Source organism: Miscanthus floridulus, chromosome 16, assembly GCF_019320115.1.
Source record: "Miscanthus floridulus cultivar M001 chromosome 16, ASM1932011v1, whole genome shotgun sequence".
In the NCBI taxonomy this organism is placed as follows: domain Eukaryota; kingdom Viridiplantae; phylum Streptophyta; class Magnoliopsida; order Poales; family Poaceae; genus Miscanthus; species Miscanthus floridulus.
The window spans coordinates 19,319,073-19,339,905 of record NC_089595.1 but is presented as its reverse complement, the minus strand read 5'-3'; the positions used below and the strand labels follow the sequence as shown (position 1 = coordinate 19,339,905).

The following is a 20,833-nucleotide window of genomic DNA, read 5'->3' as shown; positions in this document are numbered from 1 at the left end:
GTATCCGTTTGGTGATGTCGTCTTGATCAAGTCCGAGCAGTTTATCATGAAGCCGAGCAGTGAAGATTGAAACCGACCAGTTTGATTGGTAAACTGAGCAGTGAAGATTGAATCAAACTGGTTGGCAGGCCTTGGACTTCCGCGAGTAAGGCTTGCCAGAAGGATGTAAGGGGCTCAAGATAAAATTTAAAAATTCTTCACTTTAGGTGAAGTGTAGCCACTTAGACTCCTTAGTGAATAAGGAGGGTAAATCAGAAAAAAGCACTACATTCATCGTTAGGTGAAGTATAACCACTTAGTCCCCGAGCCTACTGAAAGATGAAGAAATAAATCTTGTAGCAGGATCAAAGGAAATAAATCTGAAAGCTTTCCAACGCCATCTGTCATGTATTTATCAAGATCATAGACATGTTGCCCAAGATCAGCATCCTGATCCAAACAGCATGGAGCAACTTGAAAGCACAACGATGAGACGTAGCAAAATCCAAATGCCAAGGGGGTCCCAAGCCTAGCTGGCGACTCTTGCACAAAGAATCAAGCGCCGAGGAGTCTCCAACATAGCTGGCAAGTCCCCAGCGTAGCTGTTGATGAAGCCGAAGCGACGAGCAATCTGATCGGCGGTGAAGTGAATGCCTGAGCGAAAGTGAGCATCGAACAGTCCGACTAACTAGTCAGCGATGAAGTTCATGAACCGAACGGTCTGACCAGTTGGTCGGCGGTGAAGTCCAAGTGCCAGGTGACGCGACCACCCAGACGATAATCCTCTTGTCCTTCCTGACGGATTCAGTCCCCGAGCGTAAGCTCGTTGACTGCATCAGGCCCCTAAAATAAAAATATGTAGAATAGGTAGTTCATGATGTAAAAATAAAATATATGAAACCCAGAGAAAAATTCGTAGTGATAAAATAGTGTATGCAGCTCGAGGATCAGTTGTAGATGAACATTATGTTTGTTTTTGGATGAACAATATATTCACTTGTTGGTTTCAGTCAGTGCTTATCAGCAAGCCAACAGTGTTTTCCTCTCACAATAAATCAGCACCAGCCGGGCTTATCAGCCCAGAAATCAACTAGCGAACATGCTGAAAGTGTTTATATTTAATATAAACCGTCCGAACAATCAGTTTGTAGCTGAGTCTTCAATCCTGGCTAGCACGTTAACCATAACGCAGAGCGCAGAGTCCGGAGCCCATGTGTGTGTAGGAAGAACAAAGCCTCGCCAAGGAGCCGCTGCCAACCACCCGTAAAGTAGAGGGCAGACGCTCGTGCGCATAAAGGGAGAAGTCGGAGACAGGACCGTCTCTGGGGACATCCGAGCGTCAACATGACTGTTCGAAAATTTTGTTGAGTCGAAAGCATGTGTCATTTTAAGATGGTATACGCTGAGAAAAAGGTCGTTTGGAGAATAATTATGGAGAAAACATCATGGAGTGATATCGAAGACGCATGAAGATTAGAGAATATTTAGAAAGATATTAAAGCGTGACTTAGCTTGATTGATGCTGAGTGGAGTAGAGGAGTTGGTGAGTCATGATGTCCGAGTAGTGGGTGTGATTTGGATGGCTCGCTTGACAGCTCGACGGTTCGCTTGACAGCTCGGATAGCTTGCTTGATAGCTCGGACGACTCGCTTGACAGCTCAGACGGCTCGCTTAACAGCTCGGACGAGTATGCGGAGTCATAGGTGAATGGATGTAATCGGAGCCTGATGGAGTCAATCCGCGTGGGGAGGCGAAGCCCTTGGGCATGCCCGACCGAGGCGAGGGCACAGTCTGAGATCTTTCTTGTATGTCTAAGATATGTGAGGGTGCTTGCATGGTGGTGTAGATCCAGATGCATGTATGCTTGTATATCTCTTCAACTACTCCAATTAGCTTGTACGACCAACCAGCATCTTTGGTGGAAACACTGCTCCACATCATGTTATCGTTGGCCGCCTTTCCTGATTGCTGGTTGTCGTGATCCATAGAAACAATCATGCGTATCCGATCAGAAATCATGAGCAACAACAAGATGTGATTAGGTTTCTCCCAACCAAAATCATACAGACATACGGATATATCTAGAAATAAAATAACAATATTTAATTAGGAAGCGACTTTCCACACCTACGACCGCAGCGCCACTCCGTGGCATGATCTTCGCGTCGACGAGCCCCCATTTTCATCCAAGCAGCAAGTAAATGTTGTGCTTGAAAGCGCATTTTGCAAGCGTCTGTTTTAAGTGTTTTAAATGTTTCAGAGGTGTGTTACAAGTGTTTCATATGGATGTTGCAAAAATATATCAAGATGCTGTATATGTTGCAATGGTTGTACGCGTGTGTTGCAAACTTTTGTTCCCAATGTTTCATCTGTTTTTTAGACGTATAATGCAAGTATATTTATCTGGATATTGCATATATTTCATACATATGTTGCAAGTGTGTTTATCTAGATGTTGCATATATTCATATATATGTAGCAAGTGTTTTATCTGGATGTTGCGTACGTGTTTACAATAATTTTCAAGTGTTTTCAGATGTTTTTGCAAGTGTTTCAAATGCATGTTTCAAGTGTTTCATCTTTCTTCAGACGTATGTTGCATGTGTTGCATCTGAATGTTTGAAAAGTAGATCAATTATTGCACATGTTGCAATGTGACCCACTTGCCGCAGCCCATGTAGCAAAACTTCAATTATTTGGAGATGTTGCAATATGATCATATGGATTCGCATCAAAACTTCAATTATATGCAAATGGTTCGTGCTTCGTAAAGACTCATGTACCAATGACGACACCGATGACTACAAAACATAATGTTACGAATATCATACTCAAAATATCGTTTTCTGGTAGTAGTACAAGATATGTTTAAATTTGGATTAACATGGTATTATTGTTGTTGTTACAATGCACGGATTTTATACACATGAAAAAAAAATCGTGTTACGCGGCTTGTTGCTTGATTTGGCAAACAATGGCATCAACGGGCTAGCCTAGCTAGCAAGTTCTTGCTTGCCCTTGAGGTGTGCCCCCAAGCCACAATAAATCTTTCCGATTCAGCCTCGATCCAGCAACCCATGTGTGGGCCTGTAACAAACAGAATGTTTGGTTTACTAGGCCCAGGCCCAGGCCCAACAACATGGAGGATCCGATCGGATCCAACGTTATTACGCTGCAGTTGAGTAAGTTGACTTTGTTTAATTTCACGATCATGCTCGTGCACCCTTTCCATTGGTCAAGATGTACTATACCCTACCAGTAACATGCATGCATGCTCTGATCTGCGTCTGATGCTCCCACACGTGCCACACCTCTATTTGGAGACGCATGTGGTGACACTGTGTGCTTGTGTCTGCTCGATCCGATTTTTTTTTTTTTTTTTTTGAAACTGTGTCTGCTCAGATTTTACTTAAGCTTAGCTTGTTTCATTCACACAGGAAAGAACAAAGAAAGAAAGAAAGAAACAGTAGCAGTGTTTTGTTGGAGCATTGGATGGAAGGGATACGGCCATATTCGCTTCTCTTATAATCCGTCTTTTCCAGCTGGAATAATGTTTTTTCTCATAACAAATCAGCCGAAACAATGTTTCGGCTTGTTTTTTTCAGTGAAGCGAACGGAGCCACGTGTTGCATGCATGCATCGCCATATATGTACGCCCAACAAACGGTCGTTCTCGTGTCACAATTTTTATATATGCATCATGCATGCATGGCCCCACTTGCATTGTTCCTCCGCTGTATATATCTGCGCACTGTGCTGTACCTGCTGTGGCACCGTCGTTTAACTGTAAATCTTCAACTGCCTTATCATCACCAATTTAATCGATGCAGTCCCAGAGCATATATAGTTCGTATCTTACTATATATATATATGCTACTGTTTGACCCTCGTCATCATGCATCTCTCTATCTCATCTGTGTGTATGCCTATTCAGAAATAGTCTACTATTTGGCCTTCGTCATCATGCTCATGCATCTCTCTATTCTCTATCATATCTTATCTCTATGTGGCTATTCGGAAATAGTCTCAATCCATTTACTCTTGTCTTTGACTTCAATAATACAATCCTCCTTTTTAGAAGGCCTTGAGTCTTGACTCTATCTTGGTCATATTCTTCAGTGCACCATAATGGATTAATCTTTCTTTCCTTTGCGAGGCTTTTTAACGGATGTATATGCATGTAACGAGACATTTATATACACCCAAAAACTCCTCATTGTCGTATACTATATACATGTACTACTCCTATCAAGATAAGATAGATCACCATAGCGAAGGGACCCTTCACTTGGCGGTTGGCACCCTAGCTCTTTGATGAGGAGGGGCTTGCTTTACCATACTCCTACTCTCTGTCAAAAAAAAAAAAAGAGAGTCATTCCTCGCTTCCCAAAAAGTCAGCAACTTTAACTTTGACCAAATATATTTTACAAAAATATGAATATTATGGTAACATAATTAGTATCATTAGGTAGACCGTTGATATACTTTCATAATAAACTTATTTGGAGATATGAATGTTCACGTATTTTCTATAAACCTAATCAAGTTTAGAAAATTTGACCAGCATGATTCCCATAGCGACTCTTTTTTCTGACGTGAGGTCCTCTCAAGTCTGAATCTCTCATGAGAAGAGAGACCAAGAAAGATGGGCATCCAATCCGTCCAAGAGTGAGAGACACGTACACCCAAACAATATCCAAGTATATATATTCAGCTAAAAACAACACTTTCCAAGTAATGAAAAAAAAAGCTTGTGACTTTCTATCTCTACGACTCTACCTCGATTATTTTATGTACAGTATAACATAGCTAGAGTTACTTGCAAACACGTATCCAAAACGGACAGGGAATATAGATGAATGATGAGGGGGGCAAAAAAAAGAGTTGCAGCGATGCAGACATGCAATGCTAGCTGCATGCAGCGTAGGATAGTAGGAGGAACGGAAAAGGTTTTGCCTGGATCGTGCCGTATGCCAGACGCGGCTCCTGGTGATGCCTTGCTAGCCGCACAACGTACTGGGCCTGGCTGGGGCCTTGGCCCACGCCATTGTCGTGTACGCCCATCCATGCATGCATGCACGTACGGCCTGCAACCACCTAAGACCGTACTAGACGTCCTAATTCCCCTCAAGGAAAAAAAAGAAGACTTACTGTAGCTACTCTTTCCTGTTCCAAAATAAGTACACTTCTAGAGTATAGGTGAAGAGAATCAAGGTTAAGCGAGAAATTACATATACACCCTTATAAAGGTATAATCATTGTACCTTGGGAACGAGAAAAGTAGAAAAAAAACAAGTGAAGTTAGTTTATCTTATATCTAAATGTGCACTTATTTTGGAAAAAAATTGAACTCTAGATGTGCACTTGTTTTGGACGGAGGGAGTAGTCTTGAATGTGTATGATAGTGTTTATTGTTCAAAAATTTCTCCTTCGTGCGCGCATTATCCAAAACGGCTATTATTTGTTTGTCATTTCCGTCTCTACAGTATTTCTTTGATGATGATGAATGATGTGGTCTGTGGAGGCCTAGATGTGTACGCTCAACGAATTCATCGGGGTTTCAAGGCCAAGCGCGCTCTTGAGGCAAGAATAATATACACGGGTTATGTAAGATGTTGTGCATTAGGGGTCTGTTTGGTTATACAATTTACTCCAGGTTAAATTTGCCTGGCGCCTGTAGGTGCACTCCAGGGCGACAACTGATTTTGGTCGTCTGGGGGTACAAATCGCTACCTGGATGGGAGCCCTGCGGGGTGCGGGGCTTTGACTCCAAACGGCCCGCTACATGTGTATTAATTAAGGTGGAAGAAAGAAGATGGGAGAGAAAGAAGTCTACGCCCGGAGCTGATGCACATACTTGAAGAAAAAACTCGTGAGAGAATGAGATGGACGGGCTATTAATGATGTGGGTAAGCTTCTATATGGATTTTTAAAGTAATATAGCAAAGTGTCAGTATTCTCATTTCTCGAGAAGTCAAACTTTTTAACTTTAATCAATATATATATAAGAAGCTATTAATATTTTTGGTACATACTTAGTATCATTAGTTGAATGTATTTTTATAACAAATTTATTTAGAAATATAAATATTGCTATTTTTTTTATAAATATAGCCCAACTTAAGAAAATTTAACCGGCATAGATCCTATAGCAGTTTTTTTTAGGGGACTGAGAGAGTAGGCGTAACAGTTGGCTTTATAATTGACCATGCGATTGTACGTACGTATATACTACTCCTGTAGGTGGCTACTACATATACATGTCCCAAACTACCCTTGAATTACCTGGAATATCACCTGTTCGTTTATGCCAGGGGCGGATCCAGAACGGGGCTGCGCCCCGGGCTAAGCTGCTGATTCACGTTCAAAATTATCTAATCTTGTTTCCTAGGCCTCCTTTTGTCTAATTAAGATCATAATTTTTTTAGGCTAAACACCACATATGTTAAAGGGGCTACATGGACTCTGCCTGGGCTGCAGCCCAGGCAGCGCGGACCCTGGATCCGCCTCTGGGGCCTTGTTTAGATCACCTCTAAATTCCAAGTTTTTTCACTCTCTCTCCATCACATCAATTTTTAGCCGCTTGCATGGAGCATTAAATGTAGGTAAAAAAATAACTAATTGCACAGTTTAGTTGGAAATCACGAGATGAATCTTTTGAGCTTAGTTGATCCACGATTGGACAATATTTACCAAATAAGACAAAAGTGCTACTATTCATCGGATTGAAATTTTTTGTAATCTAAACATGGCCTGGTTTATGCTGAAATTTTGTTTATACTTATGTTTATGATGAAATGTTACGTGAAAAAAACACCGTCTCACGCCTGAAAAGCATCAACTGTTGGTACGATCGTGGTGACGACCCCTCTCTGCATGCAGATTATTGTCACCCTTGCCTTCGTTCTTGTTCATGCACCTCTGATCGATCTGTTTGCTACGTCATTCGTGGGAGACATACGGCTATCCGTGATTGCAACTTTGCAAGGATGTTACCGTGCTGTCCAGTAGTACACCGTACCGTCTCAATGCAAATAATGGCACTAGCCACTAGCTACGCTACGACCTAGCTAGCCCTGTCCCTGTGTGCACTAATTAGGGGTATTTGGTTCGAGCTACTAAACTTTAGTAGCTGCTAAACGATTTAGTCATTTTTAGTAACTCCAGAGTTACTAGAGATGACTAAAGCTCTTTTAGTAGCTTTTAGTCATAGTATTTAATTAAAAGTTACTAAAGTGACTAAAAACTACTAAATTTAGTAGCTACTAAGTGAACCAAACATGCCCTTATTCTCTTCCTGTTGCTGGTTTGGCACAGTCCAATAAAATTCGTTTGCTATGCATACCTTGTACGTACAAATTGAACTTCTGCCATCCAGGGGGCTAAAAAGTAAAAAAAAAATGGAGTCACGCTCCAAATTTTGTTGTAAAAAGATCACCATGTTATGCATGCCTAGATGCTACTCATACAGTATATGTCCTGTCCCTAACTGTATTGGATTCTTCTCGGATAGAACTCTTTTTGTATGCTTTCATTTGACTCAGGGCGTGTTTAGTTGCTCAAATTTGGAAATTTGGGTTACTGTAGCATTTTCATTTTTATTTGGCAAATAGTGTTCAATCGTGGATTAATTAGGCTCAAAAAGTTCGTCTCGCAATTTTCAACCAAACTGTGCAATTAGTTTTTTTTTCGTCTACATTTAATGCTCCATGCATGTATCGCAAGATTCGATGTGATGAGTACTGTAGCACTTTTTTAGATTTTGGGGTGGGAACTAAACACGCTCTCATATTGATTGTAGCCGTAGGACCGACCCCTAGTTTGCCTAATCCCTTTTGTTTCATGGGCTCTACCTAGCATGTTGGGAAAACCCAGCCATGCTTATTAGTATTGCTGAAATTTGGCCTATATGGATACTTATGTTGATTTGTTGTGAGAAAAAAATATTATTCGTTGGTTGAAAAGTACTGCTGAAATAGTTTAAGCAAGCAGGCTGTATCTTGTGCTGGTTTGATGCTGTGCGTGCTTTTCAAGAAGGAAAAGGTCCATTTTTTGCCCTCCAACTATGTCTGCAGTTTTATTCTAGCCCTCTAACTCGAAAACCAGACACGCACAGTCCCTTAACTCTCAAAACCAGTTAAAATTGGCCGTCGCGCCATTCGACCGCGGTTTCCGCACAGTAAATCCACCATGCCCCCGCCTGTCAGGCCTTTCCCTCTCACCGCCAGGTTGGGACCACCTGTCATCCCCCTCCCTCTCTTCACGCGGCGGCGCTTGGCGTGTGAGAGAGCGAGAGAGGAGCGGGGAAACAGAGCAGGGGTGGTAGCGGTGCTTGCTGCGGCACGGCGAAGCAAGGCGAGGGCGCGGCAGACAGCATCTTCCGTCCTTCCCTGTTGTCCGCGCGCAGCAACAGGGGAGAAAAGGGCATGGCAGAGCTGGGGGAGAAATGTAACACCTCGGGTGTTAGCCTTGCATAACTTGACTGGCATAACATAAGCATGATCATCAAGCATTCATAAACAAGCATTTACCATTCAAACATTGGATTGAAACATCTGCAACGTTTGCTTGTTATCGCATGTTTCTTAAACATATGCAACTTTTCTCGTTATTTCATGTCTCCATGTGTCTATGCATATGATCATGAGTGGACACAGGTACTTGGTGGATGTGAGTCACACAAACATATAGCAACACCTAGGCTAGCAAATAGGACTTTGTTAATGGTCACATTTCATGAACCAACACTTAAGCTTCATGTGATTACACTAGCTAGCCCTATGAGTGACTACTACATGAAATGATTGAATGACCTTGCAAATTGCTTAAACATGTTTAGAGTATCATTATGAACAACTTTGATATTCATGGTTAGGGGTAAAAAGGTCATTAAGTCATGCTTTGATGTATATCATCGTTTAAATGTGACATGTTTGACCAAGTTTGAACTAGGTGTTAGAGACCTTGCATGGAGGAGATCACTAAAGCAAAGTTGTAGTATTTGCTATAAGGAACAACTTTTTTTTTGGGTCATTAACTGATTCAACTCCTAACATGTGTGAAATTGGATCACAAAAATCAGAAAAATCAACATTTGCAACACTTAGCAAATTTTTGCTAAGTCATGAACCTTGACTGACTGACAGCCGATATTTGGGATGATTTTACTCTGTTCCTGTTGCGAATTAGCATGAGGTCTTTGAACAATAGTTGTAGCTGGTACGTTGAGCTACAACTTTGCTTCAGGCTATGTACGATAATTTGTCACGGTTACGCAGGTATAGCTTCACGAAAACTCATCGTCAGGCTCGGCTTTGCTTAACTAACGAACTGAATCGCAATTCTTCAGTGGCCGACACCGGCAGAACCCGCGCCGCGTGGTGGCCGCGACGGCCGCGCGTCACCAGTGCCCTGCCCACCGAGGCCTGGCCGGCCAGAACGAGCCTTTAACACCGCCAGCGACCGCCCGATCCATCCCGCGTCCCATTTTTCATTTCCTCAGCTCCTCCTTCGTCCTTGCGCGCAACACCGCCGCAGCCGTCGAGCTCCCGCAGCGCCGCCGTCGCCATAGCCAGCGCAAGCTCGCACCAAGCCGCCCATTCGTCACCGCAGTAGCACCACCAGCTCCCTAGCAACCCACTGCCTCCTCCCATGCCCGCTGATAGCACTTGGTAAGCGACAGCGCCGTGCGCAAGCTCGCTGGAGCCCCGCCGCCAACTCCGTCGTCGTGGCCACACCCCACAGTCCACCTCTCGCTACGCTAGTTGGTGCGCTAGGTTCGCCTGAGTCCGTAGAAGCTTGTCTGTGCCTGTGCTTGCTTCGCTGTGGCCTCCACCGGCATACCGCCGTTGTCCTGCCTCGCCGATCCACCATGGCCGCCGCCGTCGTCACTAGCGTCGACGATAGGGCCGGCCAAGTGGTGCGATAGATGCGCCAGGTCGAGTAGGTCACTGGGTGATGATGTCACCGCCGGCAACCTCATCGTAAGCGAGCTTTGGCCGCGCCACCGTCTCGCAGCGCCGCTGCTCTGTTCGTGTCTCACTGGCGTGTGGGGTCCTCTGTCAGGCGGGTCCCACCGGTCAGCGACAGGAGTAGAATAGGCTAGTTCATTTAAATCCAGATCTGGTGTTGTTTTGTAATTTTTGTACCTCCAGTTTGGTAGCTTCCAAAATTGTGCAATAAATTGTGTAGTGTTCCTTAGGAAGTGTAGTATTTAGGAAAAATATATTCTTGACATTTACAGTAGAAATTTTTGGAGATTTAAATAGAGATTTGAAATGTGTTTTAGAATGCATGCAAATTTGTTTATTTTATATCTAGAGTTCCTGTGCTCCAAAAATTATGAAATTTTTGTGGTAAGCTATTCTTAACATGTATGAGCTCTGTTAAAAATTTGAGGATCAGTGCATGTGTAGATTTATAGTTATAGATTTTTCTTTTATAAATAGTTAATCCTTGTATGAATTTTTATAAATTATTTAGGAATCCAAAATTCATGAAATTTGTTGGAGGTAATCCTAGTACCATATGGATGCTAAGAAAAATAGGAAATCTATTGCTTGACACTTTTCAATAGGGTTTTCCATTTATGCTATTTCAAGCCTTGCTGCCTTGCCATTTTTGTATAGGATGTTCTACTTGGCAAAATGGCATGAAACTTTTACAGTAGTCCTTTGAGAGAATTAGTAAGGCACTGTAAATTTTTGAGAATTTATGAAGTACATCTGGTATATGTTTATTATTTAACCTACATATCTCAGTAAAATAATAAAGGCATTTAAATAAATAGTTTGGGCTTCACCATTATATTATCTTAAATGTATTTGGTATGCTTAAACTGTTGGTAGACTTTATGTTGTCAAATTTTGAGTGATTACATGAAGTAGAAGTATTGTTGCTTTAAAATGCAAATTTAAAAGGATTCCGGATAGATTCTGTAGTTTGATAAGTTGCAAGATAGGGATGATGTTTGCTATAAAAATGATTAATAACAAAGTTGTAGATAATTTGATAAGCTTTCCAGAAAGTCCAGGATCACTGCATTTGGATTAGTAGAACTCCAGTTATGATTGAAATAAGTAGCTGCTGTTTTGTGGTATAGTCGATGCATTGTGGAAGTAGATAATTAAATAATCAAGAAGATATGCACCTACTCAATAAACATGATGCACTTGTTAACATATATGCATTCGTAATACTTATGCCATATTCATGCATCTAGGATTGGAGGAAGAGATAACGTTGCTGGAATTCGAAGAAGCAGAGGAAGGGGACCAGCAGGAGAATCCGCAAGCCACAGCTCCCGAAGGCGTGGAGCAGAATCCTGAAGAGCTTCCGGAGTGTCCTGACCACCGCCCTACTTCCTTTCTGCGAGGCAAGCCCCGGAGCATTCTAAGTCTCCCAGTATTTTACAAATGTTACTTAAGTACTTATGATTGATGCATTAGGTTATAAGAGTTGAATGGAACCACTTGGTGCATGTACATTCCTTGTCCAGATATTACATCTTTAACCGGTATAGGTCTAGGATCGAATATATGCTTAGCCATACTTAGACCGGTAGAAGTCGGGTGATGTCCTGTCACCTGTGAGATATAGGTGAATACCGGAGCACGGTTGGCTATATCTGCTATCGTGGAACAAACCATGGGGGTAAAAGTAAATCGAGACCGAGCGAGATATCGATAGAGAAGCAACAAGGCATGGAGGTCTTGGGTGTGGATCTATCCCCGTCTGTATCGGTTAAGGACCGTATCATTGTTGGCGCTTCTGACAAGATTGAACGCATGCCTCTCACTTAGCTGGCCGGATAACTCGTTCCGACCGTGAAGCCGAGTAATTCAACTCAGGCCGGGACCCGTTCTGTTGTGCGCTCCTTCCGGGGAACGATCAGACTGAGCCCAAGGGCAGGCTAGGCCTGAACGTCCTGGCATCTGGTGTTCCAGATTGTGCGCGCGGTATGGACCCGCGAAATATGTACCTGAGTTGTACCAAAGGTGACCTAAGGCTATCGTGGCTGGTAGACCTGGGTTTGTGTTAGGAATAAATTCCCACTGGTTGAAATCAATTCGAATCGCCGTCTCTCCCAGATAGTGAGAAACTTGGCTAGTCCCAACATCGTAGTAACTGTGTTATGGAACATGATGGTTCGGATGAATATGGAATTACAATACCTGCTATGGTTACTATTGTATGCTTCTCAATTGATATACCACATGTTTGGCACAGGATAGTTGCTAATCTAGAAATGGATAGTTATAATTAACTTGATAAAGAAATTGTAACTGTACAATGAGTCAATGGCCTTTTATGCAAAATGTTGTCGAGTCACGTCCACTTATACAGCCTTGCATAATCCTTGGAGTCATTTTATTTTTGGGTTCATGACAGATAAGTCTAGCTGAGTACCTTCTCGTACTCAGGGTTTTATTTCCCATTGTTGCAGATGGCACTGTGTATCATGGTTATTGGCAAGAGTTGCTTCTATCCCGCTGTGGATGAGGAGTAAGCCTTGGGCAGGCTTCTTTATTAATCCCTATCCTTGCTTTGTGGACCGTGATCCTACTTGGCACTGTATCAACTATGTTGGAACTTATTTTCGAACTTAATTGCTTCCGCTTTATCTATCAAACTCGGTTTGTAATAACTTTTATTCGTACTCTAATGATGAAATGTACCTGTGAACTTTATGTAATATGTGGCATGTATGTTGAATCATGTGCGATCTTGGTTGTTGTAAATCGTTTATCGAGACCCGTCGTGGTACTCGACGACTACCGAGTTTTATATGGGTTCAAGTATGACAGTGCGACCGCTTGCGGGCTGCCATATGTACTTGTACTCCTTATAAATTGGTCGGTTTCTGCGACAAGAAAGGGAGGAGCAGAGGAGCGGGTGGAGCAAGGCAACGGCGACGGTGGCAGAGCAGAGAGTAGAGGAGAGGAGGAGGAAGAAGAGGGAGCAGAGGAGGCGGTGGAGGCACAAGACTGGTGAGCCGCTGAGCTCTCCCCAATCCCGCCCATAGGGCGACGCGCTTGCGCCGCTGCCAGAAGCTTCGGTGACCCCCGTCTCTAGGCACTATTGACGGTGAATGACTCGACCATCCATGGAGAGCACTCGGAGCGTGGAGGTTGTGGTGGGGTGAGCGCACAAGGCCCTACGCCATTTACAGAGGGAGAGAGAGGGGAACTGAGCGGTGGGGACAGCTCAGCCATCCGCCGTCAATGGCGAGCGGTGGGGTGCGCGGGGCCGATGGTGCGCCAGAGGAGCCGTTAAGCCGTCGTGTAGGAGGCGCACCACGCGGCACTAGAGGCGCGTAGGTCAGCACCGCGACGCCAAGGGCAGCATGAGCGCAAACGGAGCACACGACGCTCTTTGGTGTGCCCGTATGTGAGCAAGGAATGCGGAGCGCCCCCTCCTCTCTTGGCCTCCACCTCGGCAGGGCCAGCTGCCGCCGCCCTCAGTCTGCTGCCCGCCCATCCTCATCCCTTCGGCAGAAAAAGACAAACGAAAGGAACGAGAGGTGAGAGAGGAGAGTAAGAAAAGGTATAAATGGGTTTGACAGAGGAAGAGCCGAGCAGAGGGAGTGAGAGCTCGACGGCGCAGGGCGCCGACTGGTGAGGTGCCGAAGCCGGCTGCGCAGGGCGAGGGTCGAGGGAGGTAGGGCTGCATGATGGAAGATGGGATGGGGGCAGAAGCGCAGAGGTGGGAGTGGGATGGATAGCAAGAGATGGTCTGGCCGCAAGCCGCACCGCCGGCCACCGTCGCTGGCTGCGACGTGGCCACCAGTGCGGCTGCTCCCCCGGCGTGGGCGCGTGCCGGCCCAGGAGCAATAGGGGGAGCCCGGAGCAGGCTGGCCACGGGCACACGCGGACGCGGCTGTGCTGCTTGCGGCTTACGATGAAGCGACGCAAATGAGCGAGCGAGTGGGGACCAGGCCGGCGGTGAGGAGGTGAGCGCCACTCGCCATTGCCACTCGCACATGCTGGCCCTACGTCTGCAGTGAATGGCGTAGCCATGGGCGGGATTGGGGAGAGCTCAGCGGCTCAACCAGTCTGCCCTCGCCTCCGCCGCTCCTCTGCCCCCTGTTCTTCCTCCTCCTCGTCCTCTGCTCTCTGCTCTGCCGCCGTCGTCGCGCCCTGCTCCACCGCGCCTCTGCTCTCCCTTTCTCCCCAGCTCTGGCCCTGCCCTTTTCTCCCCTGCTGCTGCGCGCGGACAACAGGGAAGGACGGAAGATGCTGTCCGCCGCGCCCTCGCCTTGCTCCGTCCATCCGCAGCAAGCACCGCTGCCAGCCCCTGCTCTGTTTCCCCGCTCCGCTCTCGCTCTCCTCACACGCCAAGCGCCGCCAGTGAAGAGAGGGAGGGGGATGACAGGTGGTCCCAACCTGGCGGTGAGAGGGAAAGGCCTGACAGGCGGGGGCATGGCGGGATTTACTGTAGCGGAAACCGCTGTCGAATGGCGCGACGGCCAATTTTAACTGGTTTTGAGAGTTAAGGGACTGTGCGTGTCTGGTTTTCGAGTTAGAGGGCTAGAATAAACTGCAGCCATAGTTGGAGAGGCCAAAAATGAACTTTTTCCTTTCAAGAAAGGTGACATAGTAGGTGTTTATGGTACTTGCATTGTACAGTCAGGGGGGAAATGCATGTACCCGTACTATTGAGTCGCGTACATAAAGGAATCCTCCATTTCCATGGTCACACACAAACTCCAGATTTTGTTGTTATTTATTCTCTTCTGCCCAGTTCTGAAATTTTATTTGGATTACAAAAGAATGTATGTGAGCAATGAATGAACCTCATTTGCTTGTATTTACATACCGTTTCACAAACCTTGTCAAATATAATTAACTATTTACTCAACGTAGAGTATGAGTGGAGATGATATGTTATCTTATTGTTACAAGAGGTTAAAATGAAGTCACCATGTTTGCTGAGAGGGCCTAGCTAAAAGTTGCGAGATTAATCGATTAAAAGAGAAAAGATTATGCACCGTCGATATTAACGATCATCTATCAGTCCAAATCAAAAGTTGCGCACTTGTTGATGTGTGCAGCTCCGAATTTGAAAAAGGAAAAAGATCAATACAAAACGAATCCCTCTTAATTAATTTGCAATCAATCAACTTGCACAGGCAAACAATGGTGGAAACTGGAAAACAAGAAGAAAAAGGATTTGCCTCAATATCATTAACCAAGACGTGATCAACTTGACTCATTGCTGAAGGATACTAATTTCACACTCAAAATCTAAACATATCTATTTATACACTTACAAATACCAATCAAATGTATCATAGTACCAAATTCGGACAAACATATATAAATGGGATGAGAGAAGGTTGGGAAACTTCTACAACTCAAAGTTAGCTCTTACCTCCTCTAATTTATTCTAGTTGCCACTTGTCAAGTAGTCAAGTGGGCCATTTGCTGTTGGTTTAGAAATAACTAAGATTTAGGTTGTACCGAAACCATCCAAATGTAATTGCATCGGATGACGATGATTTTTCACTTATATTAGTTTATACGGTTGGCCATGCATGCCATCCACGTCATGCCAAGCCACAGGTGTGGCGGCGCGGCCATAGTTAAGGCGGAGAAAATCAGCGCCACAGGTGTGGCGAGAAAACGGACAGAAATCATCAACTGACTCTCTTATGGTGCATGTAACAACCAAACAAACTCCTTTTACATTGCAGCCGAAGCTTTGACATGACAAAATGTGGCGGGCAAACAACGCCTCTAAATCAAACGTTCCTCGTTACGGTTGCGTTTGGTGTGGCTCCCCGGCAGAGAGACACCAAACGGGCCCTCGATCCAAGCAGACATGGTCCACAAGACCACAACCACAAGTGACCTGCATTTCCTTGGTGAGGAAGCAGTAGCTTATTAGCTACTAGTAGAGTCGTACTGGCTGTTTGGGGAGTGGGGAAGATACCATTAACATTGTTTAAGCACATGAGGAAACAAAAAGAAACGGCCGGCTCATCAGATCAGATCAGGATCTAAACACACACACAAACACACATCGGATCCCCAGACAGAGGAGGAGCTCTCTCCACCTCCACATGGCACCAGATCAGGACGCACGCACACGCACGCCCTTGATGGGTGCTCTCCCTGACAGCAAATCACTAAACAATCATCATCAAACAGATGCCATCGACTGAGCACACACACGGTTAGTTTTGCTTTGCGTGCATGACAGAAAGGTTAGCACACACCAAACGTCCAAACCAAACGAAATCACGAGGACTCGAGGAGAGGAGAGAGAGAGAGAGAGAGAGAGAGAGAGAGAGAGAGAGAGAGAGAGGGATGAAGACTGAAGTGAGTGAAAGCTGCTGCCATTGCTGATGCACCCACTCGTGCAACACCTCCTTTATTTTACCGGTGCAGCTACTACTACATACTCCGTGCTGTTAGGCTTCCTTGCACGGCTGCACCGCACGTCCGCACGCCCCGGCCGGCCGGCTGGTCTAATCAAGGAGGACGACGACAATGGGCCTCTTGAAGCTACGGGAACCCGGATGTGTCCACGCATATGGCTCCAAGCTAGGAGTAGGTACGCGCCACTCTCGTTTCTTTTTAGGCTAATATAATCATGTAATTTTTTACTTACTACGTTTGACCAACTGTTTCAGACCCGTTTATAATGGTTGACGTAATCTTCGGCTCCGGCTAAGCCTCCAACGCTAGTGGTACCAGTGGGAGGCAACACATGCACCCCTCCAACGATGCTTCACAGGGAAGAGCTCAAGGTGGCCTAAGCCGACACTAAAAAACCGCGAAGAAGATGTTTTCTTCTTCTAGTTTTAATAAGTCGTTAGAGCAAGACACATCTTATATATGGTGGAGCACAAAGACGTTTTACATGGGAGATTTCTTCCATGGCATCACCAACCGGCATCATCTTTATATTATTTTATTTAGGCCCTACACAATGCGGCACTAAAGCGATGCCCAGAATCGAGATAGGCGATTGGGGGTGGGGGGGGGGGGGGTGTCACTCTACACACCGTGGCTGGCGGTGCCAAATTTCTAGCGATATGATGCCGAGAATTCATGGAGCGGCACAAAAAGAGGTGCTGGTGCCCAGTTAGCAAAATACGTATTTTGTGAGGCTGTGTGAGAGTTCCATCGCTGGCGTTGGTGGGCCTGGAAGCGATGCCCTGGTTTTGCATGCCCACTGGCCACTGCAACTGATGAAGAGCGGTGCTGTCTTTTCGTGTGGTGTGATCCGATTTTTACTAGGCTTCACTTCCATACTGTGGAAAGCCTTAGATGCTACTTTTATTTTCACGTTTGTAAATGATAGATAACATGTTACGGTACAACATGTAGCTTGGGCGCTGAGCGCCAAATTTAACCTTCATTCATTGAGATTTAGGTCACCCGTCTATTTGTTTAATAAACTTCAAAGCGGGCGTGTTTAACATAGTAGTAGATCATATTTATCGTTCAATAGGTGTTGACCAAACAATCCGTGCTTGTTTGATCTTGGATGTTTCACGGTCATTTGACGCTAGTGATGTACATGTACGGTACTGATGTTGGTGGTGACCTAGCGCATTGGTCCCCCTAGCATTTCACTTCCTTTCCTTTCAACTCAGAGCAGCTAGCTACTCCTCCTAGTACGAGTAGAAAAGAAAAGGAGAAGATGTCTCCTGAAAACAAAAAAAAAACAAAAAAAAAAGACGTGGAGGAGGCTGACCTGACCTGAGCCTGAGCCGGAGCGCGCAGAGAGAGTGAGGCCTTGTTTAGATGCCATCTAAATTCTAAGTTTTTTCACTCTTTTTCTATCATATTAATTTTTAGCTGTTTGGATGGAGTATTAAATGTAGATAAAAAAATAACTAATTACACAGTTTAGTTGGAAATCACGAGATGAATCTTTTGAGCCTAGTTGGTCCATGATTAGACAATATTTGCCAAATAAGACGAAAGTGATCCTATTCATCGGGTTCACTTTTTTTTTAAAGTGAACGAGGCCTGAGGAACGTATGGATGTGAAATAGCCCCGTTTAGTTCCGAAAATTATTGGCTTTTGGCTATGGTAGCACTTTCGTTTTTATTTGGTAAAAATTGTCCAATTATGGACTATTTAGTCTTAAAAGATTCGTCTCACGATTTCTCGGCTAACTGTGTAATTAGTTTTTTTTCATCTACATTTAGTACTTCATGCATGTACCGTAAAATTTGATGTGACGAGAAATCTTGAAAATTTTTGGTTTTTGGCTTAGAACTAAACGGGGCCTAACAAGCCGCCGGGCGGGTATGCAGGCAGGGTGCGGAAATAAAGGGATCCATCCAGCACTGCACCAGCCAGCCAGCCAGAGGTAGACGAAGGAGGATTGGATTGGATTGACGGATCGTGCATGGCCAGGGCACATCGCACATGGCAGTGCCAGTGCCATCCATGGCGGCAAGCAAAAGCACAGCTGCATGGAGGTCAGGAGAAGCCCTGGAGGCTCAGCCAGCATGGCGCAGTGCAGAGATCGTTCACATCACAAATCATGTTCACCCCCCGACCACCACGGCTGTCGACCCGGTCCATGCACTGCCCACGGGCCAACCCCACGAAGCCCACCCAGCCATAAACGCGTACAGTACGCGCCCCCCGGGCCAGGTCAGATCCATCCACGCATCCATGGACCGGGTCCAGGCCCACCACCGAGCGAATCCTAGGACACGCACACCCACGACGCTTCCAACGCAAGGAGCGCGAGCCCCGGAGGATCTCACCTCGCCCGCCTCATTAATCCGCACACGCGCGCGCGCGCCACCCACCCGCCGCCCGCCGCTCTATAACCTCGCTCAGCTCGCGGTCGCGGCCGCGCGCGCAGCACCCATCCATCTCTCCCTCTCCCTCCGCTGCTGCGGCCAACCAACCAACCCAGCCAGCCATATGAAGCCGCCGGCGGCGAGCCCGGGGCGCGCGGAGAAGCCGCAGCTGCCGGCGCCGGCGCCGCCGGGCCTGGCTCGGCTGCTGCTGAGCAAGAGTCGGCGGGGCGCGCGGTCGCGCCGGGCGCCGCCGGCCACGTCGCCCATGTTCGTGTCCCGCGGCGCGCGCACCCGCGCCGCCGCAGACGGGGCGGAGCCCTCGTCGCCCAAGGTCACCTGCATTGGTCAGGTGCGGATGCGCAAGGCGGGGAAGAAGCCTGCTGCGTCTGCGTCGTCGTCGGCGGGGGCCGGGCGGGACAAGGGCGGCGCCGCCGGCGCCAGGGGCGGCGGCTACTACTACTGCCGCTGCCTAAAGAAGGCGTTCCTGTGCGGCGGGATGTTCGCGTTCGACTCGCGCAAGCGCAGGCACAAGGCGCCGCCACCGGAGGCTCCCGCGGCGGAGCGCGGGCGGCGGTCGCCGTGGGTGTTTAGCAGCAGGGACGTCGCTGTTGCTGCGGCGCCTAAGACGGCCGCCGATCCGAGGAGCGGTCGCCGGGCGGAGGATGAGGACGAGGAGGAGCAGATGCAGGTCGGCGTCGGGGTCTTCGGATCGATCGGCCGGGAGGAAGGCGACAAGATGGGGATCGACGCCGGCTGCCACGGCGAGGAGCAGGACGACGACACGCAGCTCGTGTCGTCCGCCACCACGACGCCGCCCAAGAACGCGCTCCTCCTCATGCGCTGCCGGTCCGCGCCGCAGAACCGCACGTCGCCTGCTCACCTCCCGGTTCCCCTCCACCGCCGCGGGGTTGGGACCGTCGCCGTCGCCGACCAGGGACGCTCTCGCCGCCACGGCGTCCCCGTCCGCCGGCAAGCCGGAGAAGCTGTCGCCGTCACCGTCCCCTTCGCCTTCGCCTCCCCGCGGAAGCCGGCGGCGGCGGACGAGGGCGGCGTGACGACGCAACAAGGAGGAGCGGCGGCGGCGCGTGAGCAGCAACAGGAGACGCAGCTGATCCTGGGCGGAGAAGAAAAAGAGATGAGGTAGAAGACGACGACGAGTTCGATGCGTACGACGAGGAAGAGGAGGACGAGACGATGCGGTGCTCGTCGGCGCGGCCGCTGGTGCTGCAGCGGTGCAAGTCGGAGCCGGCGACGACCGCGGCCGCGAAGATGGCGGCGGGGCCCGCGGCCGATGCGACGGCCGCTGGGTGCTTCTGGGCCCACGGCGGGAGCAGCGGCCGGAGGAGGCACGCGGCGCCGGCGGTGGCATTGACCGGTCACTGAGAAGGAGATGTGGAGTGATGGAGATGGGGGACTGATGGTGGGACCCTCCCGTCAGTATAATGTTTTCCCCTTTTGTTTCCTTCTGCTGTTAAATCGGCATTCCGAAGATTATTACTATTGGTAAGCTGTGTAGTAGTAAAAAAAAATCCATCCAAGCAAAGATGCATGTTCCTGTGTAAATATAAATGTGCATTCACTTGGAATTTCTTGTAAATTTCTTCACCCTTGTCTATTTTGAGTACTCCTATATATTTATTAGAGTTTTTTACCTGTGTGCCATTATAAAATATTGAAATGACCTGTGTACCATTGAAATTTGAAAAAATTCTCCAATACCCTCTTTGAAATTTCTTTTGCTCTGTATACCACTTCCGTCAGCTTGCCGTTCAATTCTAACGGAGGTGGCTACGAACCAGAGTAAAAATTACCTTTTTTACCTGTGTGTCATTATAAAAGTTCAAAATGACCTGTGTACCATTGAAAAAACGAAATTGCTTGTTTGAGGCCCTAAATGAATTCAAATCAAAAAGTGGTCAACTACAAAGTTTCATAACTTTTTGAGATCTACAATTTTCATTTAGTAAGTTTTTCCATCCGAGGTCGTTTGAAAATTTTGAATTTTAAATTTGAGAGATTCAAACGTAGTTTTGCATGATAAGATGATTTCAAATCAAAAAGTTGTCAACTACATAGTT

At 46.7% G+C, this 20,833-nt stretch overlaps 1 pseudogene; it reads left to right on the top strand.

Moving 5' to 3' along the window:
- Nucleotides 1-18,724: 18,724 nt before the first annotated feature.
- LOC136513967 (uncharacterized) lies at nt 18,725-20,411 on the top strand (annotated as a pseudogene).
- The last annotated feature ends 422 nt before the right edge of the window (nt 20,412-20,833 follow it).